We start from the raw sequence: 15,484 nt of genomic DNA on the forward strand, positions 1-15,484 counted from the left end.
GCCTCTTCGTCTCCCTGGTGTTCGCGATTTCTCTCTCGCGCCCGCCAAACCATCCCTCTTCGTACGCGGCCATCTCTCTCCAGCTTATCGCCTTCCCCCTTACCACCCTCTCATTTCCACCCGCGGTCTCCCTTATCATTTCCCTATCCTCGTCGTCCTTATGCTCCTTGCTCCTCGTCTCTCTTCAACCCCTTAACCCATCTCGCTCCAGCTTTATCCATCTCCGTTAGAGGCGCGCACTTAGAGCGCAACCCGTCCTATTTCATCGCGCACCCTCGCCTCACGTGCGAGATGCACCGATGCCACCTCGTCGTCGTCGTCGTCGTCGTCTCTCCCACGTAACACACGCGCGTGTGCGTGCCTGTGTGTGCCAGCCTCTGTCTCTGTTTCTCAGCGTGCACGCGCAAGCATCCAACGGGCCAGCGGAGAGTGCCACGCCTACCCCTTCTGTATATGTGCCACTGATGCGAGAGAGCCGCCTAACCTCGGGCATCCTGCAGACGCTCGAACTTGAAGCTTTTTTCCATCGACGAGGCCTGCATGCGAATTCCTCCGCAGGGCCGTCGCGTCCGGTTACGACTCGATCCTGCGAACCACCCAGGACACCGTTCATACGGATTTTCTGGGGCAACGGCACCGACTCGATCCTACGATGCTTGGGGATGGTTTCGACGATAATTGCTGGCTTTAAAACCACTTTTTAGCTGGATTAAGCGACGGAAAGGTGGACCAACGATCGCGACTGATTCAGTCGACGCGAGGAACCGGTTACAATGTACTTTGCTCGATTCGCGAGGTTCAAATCCTTATGATAAAGCGACAAATTATTCAGCCATTGGTCTCTCTTGTTATACGCCTTTTATTCCTCTTCTATTTTTACCGTTGAAACGAACCCATAAAGTACCACCTTTGATGAAAGATTAAAAGCCGACGAATAACAGTTTGCTCTCGCTTTAATCCGTCTGTTGTTCCTGTGATGAATGTACGGGACTACGTATGCAGGGATAATAAGAAGCAAACACGAGCTATTGTATTTTTTATGGCTGCGAGTATCTGTTGATAAATTCTGTCCTCGGAAATCAAAGCGACGGGCGTTTTGAAAATTCATGCGCAACGTGAAGCCTGACGCTTACCTTTCAGACGACGATCGTGATCAACGCGAGGCATAAAAAGCAATAGGATTTCTGAGATAATTGCACGCTGCTCATCCCAGAGATATTCCCAGCACTCGCGTATTCTCCCGTGTAACTCCTTTTTCCCTCGCCCCGTAATTCTCAACGTTATTATTTACTTTCGTTTGAAGGGGGCGGAAATCATATTTCCCTTCTTCACGCTCGCTAACTCATAACCCGAACCTGTCCTACTCTTCTCAGCGAAAATTACCCCGGTTTAATATTTCAAGACAAAAGCCAGGCCGCTTTGTGCAGCGTCGCCGCTGCGTTCAGGGGGGCACGGTTTTAAAAAGCGGGGGCACGTAAAATGAAATTGACCCAACAATTTTCGCGGAACGATCGCGACGTTTTAAGCTTTCAATATTGCATGATCGTATCTCCGTCGTAGCGCCAGTTTGCATTCCATTATCGAAAGGAAGAAAGGCCAGTCTCGAGACATCGACCAGGAACTGATATTCCTCCGCCAGTGGTATCGACCACGCAACGGTCAGGCTTAAGTACCGTCCAGCTAACGCTGGCTGGTTTCAGGTAATAGCGCGGGACAAGTTTATGGTCTGTTTAACTGTGGAAAGTTCACGAAAGAACGGCGATAATTGGATGCCTGTTAATTCCGATAGAATCCCGCGATTCACGGCGGCAGGGCTCTACCGTTTGCTTCTCGCTCGTTGAACACCTCGAAAGTTTCATCCTCGCAAGTTTCTTTTACCTTCGGCGGGAAATTTAATTCCCTGGTACGCGTCTTCTAACTTGAACAGTTTTACGCCGCACGCTCAGTATTCATAGAAGTTTCGGAAGCAGAATTAGTCTTCTGACAAGGGCAAGCTCGGCGGCGCGTCCCGCCTTGCAGCTGTCGTGTCATGCAAGAATTAGTATCACCGGCGAAACACGCCACACATTTCTGTTCCTGGTGTTTCACACCGGCGAACAAACCGCCGCCCTTTGGGGGCCATTGTGCATACATAAGGCATCCCGTGATTTCTGACACGCTCCCGCGGAACCCGCAGCCAGTATCAGCACGCGATACGGATCTTCTGATGGGCTGACGTTGGATACGGTTTCTGCCGGCTATTGTACTCCCAAATCGTCAATCTGCGCGTTCCACGTTTCGACCGCGATCCCCCTGCGATCGTTTACCTTTGGTTTTCTCGATCGATCGCTTTTCATTTGCCGCCAGCGAACTCGCCCTTGATTCCGACTAATTACGTTCGTATGAAGTTCAGTCCACCAATTTGCACGAATACCCGCAGAAATCGGCATCGGACCGTATCGTCCGCGAACTAGTCGGCTGCGAATCCTCCTGTGGCAACTATGCAAAGCATCTCCAATTTCCACAGACGGATCCACGCGTAGCCGTCGATGCGATCAGTTTCCTTTATTCTCTCTGCCTTCCACCTTTCCACACCGCGCAACTTTTGAGAATCGGTGCATTGTACACACGGTTCCGTGTTCGTTTCATCGAGCCATGAACATCCTCCTTGGAACGAAAAACCGGTCGTTCGACGGTGCTTACGATTGATCGTTTGCGAGTCGTTCTTTTGCACCCCCGTATTACGAGTCTTTTTAATTCCACTCGATCAAGTCGAAGAACTCAAAGCATGTTTCACTCTCTCCCTCTTTCTAGTCGGTTTTCCACGCGATAATACGGTGCGCGTATCTTAATCAACGAGTCGAGCGGAACGACTGAAGCCGATGTAAGACATTCCGGAACGGTTGGAAAACAATGGACAATTAATGCACGCCATTCGTCGGGGCGCATTCCACGAAGGCTGAACTACCGCGCGGCTGCAGCCCCTTTGCGCGCTACCAGAAGTTGTACAAAGGATGGGCGAATGCCACGGCTGCCCCAGGAACCGCGCGGTCTTGATTCGTTTTTGGAAATGAACCCTTTGACTCTCGTCCTGCGTTTGCCACGTGTCTGAAACCGGATGAAATACGATATAAGGGGAATTCCACGGAGAACGATCGAGGCGCTTCTATCGCGTCTTTCTGTCTACCGTCTACGGAAGAAACTCAAAAGCGATCTTTAAAATTCCTACGTCTTTACTATGGGATCGTTGCGTTAACCGTTTGAGTCGATTAGAAGTAAAAGGAACATTTAATAAGTATGACTAAAAGTTACTGGTTCTTTGCAGGAACGTTTTCCTCCAGACAAATGATGCTTTCCACCGGAATTGGGGAACGGAAGTTACTTCAGTAACGCAGCACCGCGAAAGTCATGTTTTTTCGGATAGAACGCTATCGAACGGTAGCATTTCCCAGACCGCAGGTAACCACCGTTCGAAAAACCTCCTAGGAACCTCTGTTCCATTTGTACGTGTCCAATTTCGTGCACCCAGACGCACAGCGCGGCCCCGCAAGTTTCGACTTGGACCTACCGACATCCGAGAATTTACATAACCGCGTGAAACCTATGCATTCTATATTTTTCGACGACCCGGCGGACGTACGCGGATTCGCCAGGGCATTTTTCCTGAACCCGTGGAATTTCGCATCGTGGGTGGTTGGCAGGTGTTTACGAGAGACCTCGAGGGTCGATTACTTTTCTCGAGCGGACGGCTCGTCGGGCAACGAGTCGTTTAATTAACACACACGAGGCTCGAGGTGCGTCGCGTCGTGGTGTTGAACAACCGAAAACGAGAAGGGGGCCGGTTAATCGAAGTAAGAAGGGTAGTTTAAGTTGCCTACCCCGGGATAATTATAATAATTACTTGGAGAAGTTCGCCCTTTCACGGGAACTGGATAAAACTCAATAAACTGGATTAACCATCGGGGAGTTCGCGGGCCGGACGCGGACTTTCGCAATTACCGTTTAAATACGAGCACGCGCGATACTTCTGTTCCATTTTATTCCATTACGCGCCGCGGGACATGTAACGACATAGGAAACCACGCGTTCGCATCTACTTAGGGAGTGCTTGCGAGCAAATCCACTTTTTCATATCAGCGCTCGCGTGCTACAAACGACTCCATTTCGTTCAATCCTGCCGGAATAATAGTGTTTCGGTAACTGGACCAGTTGGTTCCTCGAAACAATTGGAAAAGCAGCCGAACGCCGTGAGAATCATAGAATTGAACTCGCTCGAGAGATATCTGTTCAACAGCCAAAACCCATTATCACAATTTTCCCTATTTTTCGAGGGTGAATACGAAAATTTCTGCGAAAATTCCGTCCTTCGATTATATCTTCCCTTTCGTTCTCCATTCCCGATCTTCCTTTTACGTTTCGTCCCCCTCCGTTCGCTGGGCGAACAGTGAATCCAATTTTCCACGAGCCATCGGCCAAACCCACGTGCGGATTAAATCAGAACGCGGCGAGTCGCGTTTATCGAAGGGTCTCGCGATCGCGATACGGCGGCGCTACCCTCGCGAACCACTTCCGTTCGCAGTTACGCTTCTCGTGTATCGGAGGAGTAACGATTCCGCCTAAATCGTAACCTCTCGTTCGAGAATAGCAGGCTCGTCTCGAGAATTGCCCGCCTTCGCCCGCGTCGTTCGATGGTGATCGAGGGAAGGGTTGCGTGCAAGCTGGTTCCGCACGGAAGAATTTCGACGCGCGCTCGGGAAAAGGGGGACGCGCGTGTCCGGTTTATCAAGGAGTCACTTTCGTCCGTTCCTTTTCCAGAGGACGAGAGAGGGTAGAGAGGCCGCAGAAACATTCTACGAAAACCCCGGGGCCCAGCTTCTGTTGCCGTTAGTACGTACTTTGCATTTATCGCGTCGAAGACGTGCCAGCATCGAGGTTCCAAGCGCGTGCTCCAATACGGACGGAAATCGAAGTATGATTGAACGACCCGTTTCATGTCGGTCCCTTTGATGAGATACCTCTATCCGGAGAATCGAACGGAATTGTCTTATTATTGCCATCGTACAGGATCGCTATTCCACTTAACTATAAAAAGAACAGGATTTATCTGCGCTTTGATATTTTTCAGAGTCCCCAGCTGTCTCTTGATGGACGTTTTTGTAAATTTTTATATCAATTTGTACGTTATTCCGGTCCAATTTTACGCGACTTCACGCCTCGGCGCTCCGGTTGCTCGTGGGTCGAAATTTTTACGAATTTCCGTGCAGCTACAAAATTTTGTCGCATTCCCGTCTCGCGGAACTCTACTTCCCCACGCTTTGATCATGCTTTGGCAATAATTTCAAAGAATTTTCGTGCCGATATAAATTTTCCACCGTCCTCATTCGGAATGGAACTTCGTTTCCCGTCGCTTTGATCCCGTACGGTGGACAGAAACGTTCACGAATTCCCGTGTCTCGTTCCTCGAATTAACATTACACAGGACAGAATTCCGTAGTAATTAACGAGTCGTCCGAACGGGTTCCATTACCGCGGAGAACTTCGCGGCCGTTCGAAGGATAGCGATGTCTCATTTCCGGTTCGCGGGGGCGCGCACCCGTTCACTTTCCGTTGGAAGTTAGTCGCACGCAAAATAAAAAAAAAAAAGAGAAGGAAAAAACAGCAGAGCGTCGTAACGCGAACTCGAAATAGGTCGCGCGTCAAATGTATCTCGTCGCGGACTCGTTCCAGTCATCTCTCGAACAGGAACGTATATATATTTAAAATGTATCACGAGATATGAAAAAAGGGACCATCGCAGTTTACACATCGCAGTTCTCCGCGTTCTCCATCTCTCTGTTCGCCACCCTTCTTCTCCTAGCTCGAACGTTACCAGCCAGTAAACTTCGAGCCGATTCTGCTTCATTAATTCGAAACAGTACGAGCGTGACGTCAACTGAACACGTTGAATTCTCGCCAGCCGACAATTGTAACTCTGGTTCGTCCCGAAATTCGATACCCAAGAAAACCTGGCTGGAAACGATAGCGTTGGGACGTCGTCTGGTGACGGTTCGAGTAATATTGGACGATCTTGCGGGGTAGCGATCGATAAGGACACGCGTGTATCACTTAGGAGGGCAGCCGCCTATTACGATGGAATTAACGTTCTGAATACATCCCGTTTACGGTTGATCATGAATATTCAGTGTGGCGAGCGCGTAATTTTGAAGAGGGTACGTAAATTTCAGCGGGTCGAAAACGAGGCGGCCATGTCCAACCTATCGGAATGGTAACGGGGACGTTTCATTCGGCTGCCCGCGCGATAGATTCGTTCGAGGATCCTCCGTTCCGCTCAAGTTTACGCGTCGCACGTGCGAAACGCGTTCCTGCATCGTTGCCTGCCACAGGAACGGGAGAGGCGAGGCGAGGCGATTCACCACGGTGGAGGGCTTAAAAGCATCGACGATAATCGTTGAGAAAGAAACACGGTAGCGGAGGAAGAAAAATGTTAGAACCGCGGGGCGACGCGACCTACATAGGCAACGAAAGCTGCGAGCATTCGCGGAACGTCCCCCAGGAACGTGCGAGTGCTCGCGTCGTACGAGAAATTCGGAAATGGGATCCTGCGTTCAATTAGAGGGAAGAAGGTTCGCGAGCAGTTTTCCAGGCCAAGTCTGGGGCCGTTGTAAAATTCACCACCTGAGTTGGCATTTAACGGGACGAACCGTCGCGAGACGTCGCCTTTAATCGAGCCCACGAAACAGTCGTCTGAAAACTTCGCTGCGAGAGATCTCTCGATACCATCGCCTGAAAGTTAGACGCGAAAAGATCGCGAATCGTTCGAATCAGAACTCGGCGTCGTCTGGGTAACACGAGCAAGCGTCGAAGTCCGACTCGTCGAAACGCTCGAGTCAGCGTCGGCTGTCAAACTTTTCTTTCATCGTTCGCGACGCTCGAGGCAATTTACCGAGAGATGACGCAACGAGAAGCGAGGATGTAATTAAAATTGAAAGAGCACGGACGTCGTGGAGCGTTACCGTAAAATGCGGCTCGCATATAGAGACGCGGCTGCGATATGCATACGGAACGACTGGCGCCTCGCGTAATTCACTGTCCGTGGCTTCCTTCGCTGTGGGCTTTTTATTGTTATGCACTTACGAGCATCGCGTTCCTGCTTCCATCTCTGCGCTCTGTAAACTTTGTAGCCGTTCGACTTCGTCGTACGCCCTCCATCGAGACTTTGACAATCGAAGGCTCCGCGTATCGATAACCTGTTAACGATTCGAGGAAGCGAGGAGGCTAAAAATTTCGTAACTTTCGAAAATGGTCGATAAGATCGTCGATATTGCACGGTAACAGTCGAGCAGGAGGATCGTTCGAGGCAACAGCGAACGAGGGTGCACAAACGGGAGGGTGGAGGGTGAAAATCTGGCGGCGGAAGTGGCAGGGTGGTCTTAATTAAAATCTGAAACGCCTATCGCGATCGCGGACGGGCCGGGGACGTGGCGAAGTTTCTCGCGTTGACTTATTTAATGGAGGATTTCCAAATTGTAATACCAGCTGCTGCGAGAGCGGCCGGTGCTCGCGGCAGCCATGACTGCCGCGGATTTCATACGCGAAACTTAAATACATCACGCGCTAATGCTTTCGCGCATTGTACACACGTTCAACCCGTGCTCCGGAAACTGCATCGCTCGATGAACTCGCTAGGCAAACTTCTGACGGCAGTTCCAAATGGCAAGCCCCCCGCGAGTTTCACGACATTCTTTCCAACCCTGTAAATTGGCCGCTTCCTTGGGCGCAATGAGCGCGGTAAATCACCAGGACGTATCCGGAGAGCATCTACTAATGATAAATCACTTTTTAGCCCGTAGTAATTTTCCGAAATGGTCGCGAACGGGTGTATCGCGCGGATTTCTGGATTTGCATTTAGAAACGACGATCGTTCGGGGCTCCGTGTCTTAACGGTTCGTAATTACGAGGCTGGACACCCGTCGAGCGAAACGGAATTTCATTCCGCCGTGGACGCAAGCTGTGACGTTCGAATTACGAAACGAGCGGCGTTCTTGAAAGTAGCCAACAGGGTATCGTGACACCGTGTTGCAAACGCGATTATTCTCAAATGGAACCGACAAGGGAACTGCATCGCAGGGTAATGAATTGCGCGGCGAGTCGCCCGTGAAAGTTCATAAAATTCAGCCGCAGTGGAACGAGTGCAAATTGTTTCGGTCACTCAATACCTTGTTCCCGTCCTCTCTCCTCATACACGCCAGACGTCTCTCTATATACTCGTTCTATCACCGTGCGTATACATACACCACCCTGACGCGTCCATATCACACCTTGGAGAGCGAGGAAATATCCGAAACCGGGCAACAAGCTCCAAGTTGAACCGCTTTATTTATGCGGTCGCTTTGGGGACCGCCGCGTAACGTTAATACACGGCCAGCTATCCGTTTTCGAAGTGGTTGGATTTATTTCGACCGCGCGCATTAATGGCGGCCCGCGCGGCTGAAATTCAATGTTTCATTTCGCTGTTGCGTCGTTATAGAGTCGTAATTTGTCGAATTTATGGCGGAGCATCGACGTGCCGGCGCGGAGGGTGTACAGAAAGGGTAGAGGAAGGAGGGTGGGCGCGGAAACCGCGCACCGGAAAACGGTGTCGAAGGCATCGGGTCGGAGAGCACTCGATGCGCGGCGTCCGTCAAAAATACGAAGGCAGCCGTGAGGCAAATCGAGTTACGCTGGAACGACGACATGCAAATCGTAGAGGGATCCGCATTCGTCTCTCTTTTCCCGGTTACCCTGCGACGCGGGTCGAAAGGTAAACTGAAACGAGCCAACGACGCGTCCCCCCCTCTGCGGCGGAGGAAATTTCATTATTCGCTCGTTGCTGCGACGAGTATCGAGCGGGATCGTTTATAATCGGTGGATAACGAGAAACGGGCCGGCTCTGCTTCGAGAATGATAGACGCGGGATACAGAGTAAATTTCCAGCGCCGATACGAAAGTTTAAGAAAGTGGAGGTAAAGTAGCCTAAGCAGAGGACAAGATCCCTGTTTCTTCATGGTACTTCGGCTCAATTTTCCTAAGTTTCTCGTCACACTTGTCTTCCTCTCGAGCGTACCGCCCATAACGCGTCCCTTACAAGTATGCTCGCATTTCCATAATACCGAGCAAATCCTCTGGAAGGTAACCGTGGGCCAAGAAAAATTCCGAACCAAACTTATTTCTATAAAGGACACGTTCGGAGTCCCCTTTTCTCGCGTCCATCGTTCGAGGATGTATCCGTGCTCGAAAACAGCCCCGATTTCGAGGGGAAACTCTCGGCGACCCTTCAGTCGGAACGTTTCGCGTAACATTCGTCTAACGAGGTGAATATTTAAGAGTGATTCAATTAAAACGGGGCTTTTTTAAATTGCTAATAATCGCGCGGACCGCTTTAATGGCGGCACGTTCAAGTCGGTAACCGAGTATTCAATTATTCCACGACGGCGGCGGCGTCAATTAAGGCTTAATTTAAATCTGAATAAACAAGTTCGAGCTTCGTTATTTCGGAAATAATCCGGGTAGGGTCAGCGGGACGCCGCCGAGTATCGAGCGGGGTGGACGAGATGATATCGCCCGGGCGAACTTCGGGGGTCCTCGAGTTTGAGGTTACCAACCGAGGACGCGCCAACACCTCCGCAAACTTTTCGCCCACGAATTTCGTCGTCGACACCGTCGACGTTCCTATTCCCGGTGAATCCTATCGCGCATTCCCCCTGCGAACCTATCATCAGTCACAATTTCACGTGTCATACCTCGTTTACGCGGTGAAAGAGGAGTTTAACATTCAAGTTTCCTGCGAAAATGGCACGGGCGTAGGGAAAATGATCTTCCCCCGCGGAAGTTGCTACGATTCACTCTGGAGACAACCTCGTCGCACGGTTCCCGGGAAATTTCGGACTTATTAAGAAATCTCCAGATGCCAGAACTTGATACAGCTAATAAGGAATGCATGGGAGACCTCGAAAACTTTCCAACCGGAAATTTCATCCGTTCCTGCTGATAACCTTCCCGTATCGAAAGAATTCGTTCCGCTTTTAGCGCTCCTCTGCTGCATCGCGATCGAGAATTACACGACGCGTCGAACGCTTTCGTGATTCATAAAATATACAACGCGAATTCGGTTCAGTTAGCCTGACGCGTGCGTGCAGATGGAGTCCCTCCTCGCTCGCACGATTTATTAACCAGCGAATGGACCACGCTTCTAACCTCTGGTTACATCCTCCCTCTATCGTGACTAAGCATAATCTAAAACGAGCAATCGCGTGATTTCACCCTTCGACAGTCTCGCGGCAAGCTCTCCCTGGTCTTCGAGGTCTCGTAAAGTGGAATAGAAACGAGTGATATTCATCGTTCAGCCCTTATTACCTTGTCTTAGCCGCTGCGTCGTTGCTTGATTACGATTATCGAGAGAGTCGTGGCACTCGAGTGATCACAGTCCATCAACATGCTAATCCAGCCAAAATTCACAGGCTCTGAAATAACTCCATCTCCATTACCCGCTCGTTCTCAATCAAGATTATTGGGAAACTCGGGGCTACTCAAATATCCGCAGTTTACGAACGAATTAACAATGCGATTATCAGGAGGATCGAGTAGCTCGAGTAGCCACGGTTTGGAGATTTACGTTGGAAAAATGTCTGGCGAGACCGCGGGTCTGCTTACTTTTGCAAGGAAGGTGAAGGGGGAGACGCGAAAACACCGAATGCATAATTTCGAGGGCCCTGTAAAATCGGGTGCAGCGGACGCTCTCATCAAGGATGCAGAAGGGTGGTCCGCGGAAAGTTTCCTGCGCAAATTTCACGGCGTCTACACCGGTCCACGGAGTCCCCGGGGCGAAATCTTATCGTGATTTCGCTTGGTGATCGCCGTGGATGCGCGCATACATCGCGACGCGATAAATAAGGCTGACCCATTTAACGATGCTCAGGAAGGGGGGGCGAGGGTGGCCCGTTTGCGGGGGTGCCACAGCCCATTTCGTATTCCGACGGAGCGGCGGCGCACTTTATAGAACCGGGTCGTGGTAGCAACATACCAATTAGCCGGTTTGCATGGCGTGTACGCGCCGCGTGCCGTTTTCCTCGTCTCGCGGAAAACACAGCCCTTGGCAAAAACGTCCTCGAGACACACCGTCGCGCTCACCCCTCGGCTCTCTGGCCATCCGACCGCGATAGATGCTGTAATTCGTGCCACGCCGCCAACTTCCCCCGGGTTTCTCAACTGCACGCTGCTGTTCTGCGGTTGAAAAGCCGAGAAAATTAAGGGTTATTGTTATTCTTGTTATTATTATATGCCGCCGTGCAGCTCGTTATACGTACGGCGTGGGATAAGCGCGAGTTAGTATCGCGTATAGCGGTCTTCAAATTGATTTTACCGCGGCTTAACGAACGTTAAAGAGGGAACGCGACCCTTCGCGTTTAATAGACCAATCCGAGATGAAAGCGACCCGACGGCTACGAAGGAAGCCCGAAGAAGTACGAAATTAATAACGTCTCGATTGAACGATACGAACGGCAAACACGACGGTCGTCACTATAAATAATTCATACGATTCCACGTACAGCGGGGAAATATTTGCTTAAATACAGTCTCGATGGGGAGCAAATATTTTCCCCCACTGTTTCAATAGTCGCGAGCACGCTAAACCCCCGTTTACCGTACCCTGTTTTCTCATAAACTCGAGCGATTGTCGCTGCAAGAACTTGTAGATGAGCCGCGGAAAATAAAGCGGATCTTCCTCCAGCATTCTTTTAGCATGTACGTGGACTTCCGTGTGGATACGCGTAAGCGTGTCACACGGTAGAAACGGTCGCGCAGGACCCGGAAGACGCGAGATTGGCAAGCTTGATGCACCACCCTCTCGAGGTACACGGACTCTGTGCTTATCCACCTTCTTGGCCAAGACAATTTTCACTCTTCCGGCGATATGATTTAGTGGAGCATCGAGCAACGGGAAACAGTAATTTCCATGCATATTTCTCGCTCGTGGAACAAACCGGTTACGGGGATCCGGGGCGTAAGTCAAAGCGACGAACGTGAGGGAAATATGGGGCTCGCGACGCGGACGGAGACGGGACACGGAATTGTATGGATAGCGTGTGGACGGAAAAATTCGCGATGTTCAAAAATTGATAAAGTTTATGATGGAATGCGGAGTGGAATAGCAATAGAAATTATAATGAATTTTCGCTTATCTGCGACGTGGGCGAGCGTGTGCGCGTACGTTTGATTCGAGTTAAATTCGTGGAAAATGGAAATGGGACACGAAAGGAAATGTATGTCGTCCCTTGCAAATTTATGTTGAAACGTTATTTTTATTCCCGTTTTTCCACCCGATAGTTTCGTTATTTAGTTGCGCGGCGTTCGGTTTTGTTGTAACGATGAAAAATCGCCGGCACGTTCCGTTCGAAAATCTCGTGCGGAATTAATGTTTTTCGATAATAACGCCTTTCGCGTTCGATGACTCGTCGCGATATAATTTCGCGGGTAATTGTTTCACGTGCGGCGTTACAACGACGCTTTTTATTCGGAACGCGATACGCGAGCACATTAAAATTCTTTTAATTTCCAAGCTACGGTAGCGAGTGATAAAGAAAACCACGGATATCGTAAATATCCAACGAAGCGCTCTTCGACGAATCGATCGAGTCAAAAAGCGCTCGACGGTTAGAGAATAGTGAAAAAATGATTTTCTACCCCCAGCGACGTTTATTGCCTAATCGAGCCGGCTAAATAGCAAATCGTCCGTTAAAATGTTAACTAGAACCAACAAATGGAAACGTATCTAGCCAGTGTGTTAACACGAACGATGCAAATATAAAATACAATATTCATCCGAATGTGCGCGCATTTTTCGAAGCGAACGGAGTGGCGTGCTTCCACGTTGCAACAGTAATGTTCCTCCGCTGTTACACGCGAATTAAATTTAATATCCACTCTTATAAATATTTCCTCCGTCCATATCCACGGTTATTCGTTCGTTTCAATTTTAACGGGCAATAGGAACGCGCGCGAGGTATCGCGGAAGAATGGAATTTAAGTAACCGCCGGCCACGTTCCTCCGCGTGGGCGCGATAAAACCACCGCCGGCCATTAGATTGTTTCGTAACGCCGATAAATAGAAGGAAGTCGGCTCGAATTACCAGCTCGTTTCACTTTGTCCCGCGAAACAAAGCGTTGATTTAAAGGCGCGCGCAAACTTTCCACGTCGCGGCCGCGTTAATTTTTTCCAACCCCAGAACCGCCCCTCGCCCCGTCCATTGTTAGGAATGCATATGTATAGAAATTTACCGGACCACCCGAACGAATCCATTACGCGTTCATAATGGACAATTTATATACGGATTTTGTAACGGAACGAGCACGCGGTAAGAAAAAGAATTAAATTACTCACCCCCTGAACTTCCATCCCCTATTTTCGACCTATAATATAACGCGAACGTATTTCAGCACCGCCATTAAAAATCGCCTGCAACGCACTCGACGGTTCGTTTTGAGATAATAACATCTCGTCCTCCCATTAGAGTGGAACAGCATCGAGATCCTCCGGGTCCGCCAAACATCGTTTCGTCGTCGCGAAACTTTCGAACGTTGCTGCGCGTCGTAACTACTTCCGGTGCGGCGCTAGGCGGCAGGAAATCGTACGGGGCCAACACACGGGTTGGTTCGAATCGTAGGGAACGCGGTTCTCTACGGTTGCTGGAAAAATTTCTAACCGACTCCCACGGACCCGTCGACAGGGAAACGCCGGCGAGGGACATACTCTCGCGTCCTTCCTCCGTTATAACGCGCGGCCATTTTTCTAACAAATGACCCGTCGGCCCGGATGCTGTGCCGGACGGGCGCCGACAAATACCCGCACCATTGTAAAGTTTTCGCCGGTCGTGTACAGTTAAGCAAACGGAAAAAGACGAGAGAAAAAAAAGACGAGCAGGGTGAAGGAGGTAGCAGGGGGAAGGGAAAAAAAACGATGGCAAAGGTAACGGAAACGCTCATAAATATTTAACGCCTGCAGCCTGGTTCCAGAAGAATTTCACCGATCATTTCTTCGACAGTAAGGAAAAGCTTCAACGTCTCTGGCAGGTTTCGTTATATACGAGCCAACTGACGGAAAAATTGCGACCTTTAGGAACTGCGAAGAAACGCTCGCATAATGCTGGGTCATAAGTCGTAACTAGCGATCATTCTGTTTTTCCTTTATTCGGCCAACTTCCTCTTCGAGATTAAGGATCGCGCAGGGCCAGTTAGCGCGAGCAATGCATCCCCCTAACCCAACCCTGTAGCAAACGACTGCTTACGTAGTACTCAAACGGCAATTACCAAGTCAGCAACTCATTAAGCGAAGTGTACTTCGAACGAAGTATACCTCGTCATCGCTCAAGTCTTTTTCTCCTGAATAGAAAATTAAGCGGCTAGATGGGGCGGACCGCCTCCCTCATTTCCACGTTCGATTCTCCCCTGGTTTCTAGCGACAATAAAAATCGTGCAGAAAGAGAAAGAGAGCGATCAACGCGCTTTGACACTCGCTTCGAATGAAGTTGCCCAGCGTTTCGCGCGTACAGAAAAAAATGAAACATAATTTCCTGATCGTGTCAAACGGCGGCCCGTGGACGCGAGACATTCCTCGCGGGCCTGCGCCATTTTATTAAAACTGTATCTCGCGTTGCGGTCCAATTTCCGTTCAATTTTTTCGCGTTCGTGCGAGTACTCTTCTACGAATATAGCGATCAGAAATTGTATCATCGTTAAAAAAAATAAAAAAGATACGTTTTTCCCTAACGAAGGATCGTAAAACTATTCGTTGTTAATTTTCCATTCACGAAGAACTCGTCACGATGCTACACGCGCAGCGTTCCGTTCTATTTTTACCAGCAACCTATTATTAATACCCGTGTCTCATTAAAGTTGGTCACGTAACGCTCCATGGGTGCTTATTAGAAAGCTGATAACAAGTGCAGCCCTCCTGAATCACTTTACCTCCCGTTACGCTCGCGGTACTTATCCCGTTCGACTCCATTTTTACAGTCCTTTGATCTAAGTCGCGCCACTCGTAAGCGTCGTCTCGCGTGTAACACAGTGTAATCACGTGAGACACAGATACGGTCGCTTTTCGCGGACACGGTGCGCGGGAAAACAAGCAGAGGAATGAAAACTTACTTACGCTTGGTCGCAAATTGCATTAATTTACAGCAGGTGCCTCCATCGCCGCGCGCACGTCTGTATCGGTGCTAAATGTTAATTTTATGTTGGCACGCTGGCTGCCCCGCGACGGCGAGGGATTAAAAATTTAAATCAGCCGCGCAATCGTAACGCGTAACGCAAAGTACCGCCCTTAGCATGTCGCGGGTCTTATTGAGAATGCACTTTTGAGGCGCCGGTTGATTCATAAATTGTCCGCCTTATTTCCCTTCTGTCTCCTTCGCTAAAACGTTTCACCCCCCTCTCGTTACCTTCCACCCACCCCTATTGTACCTCGCGCGAC

General features: G+C 49.9%; 1 protein-coding gene across 1 annotated transcript in view; it reads left to right on the forward strand.

Annotated features, from left to right (window-relative positions):
- The window catches only part of LOC143424053 (uncharacterized), a 204,206-nt gene that overhangs the window by 79,590 nt on the left and 109,132 nt on the right, over positions 1–15,484 (forward strand). The window lies entirely within an intron of this gene.

This window comes from Xylocopa sonorina, chromosome 5 (assembly GCF_050948175.1).
Source record: "Xylocopa sonorina isolate GNS202 chromosome 5, iyXylSono1_principal, whole genome shotgun sequence".
In the NCBI taxonomy this organism is placed as follows: domain Eukaryota; kingdom Metazoa; phylum Arthropoda; class Insecta; order Hymenoptera; family Apidae; genus Xylocopa; species Xylocopa sonorina.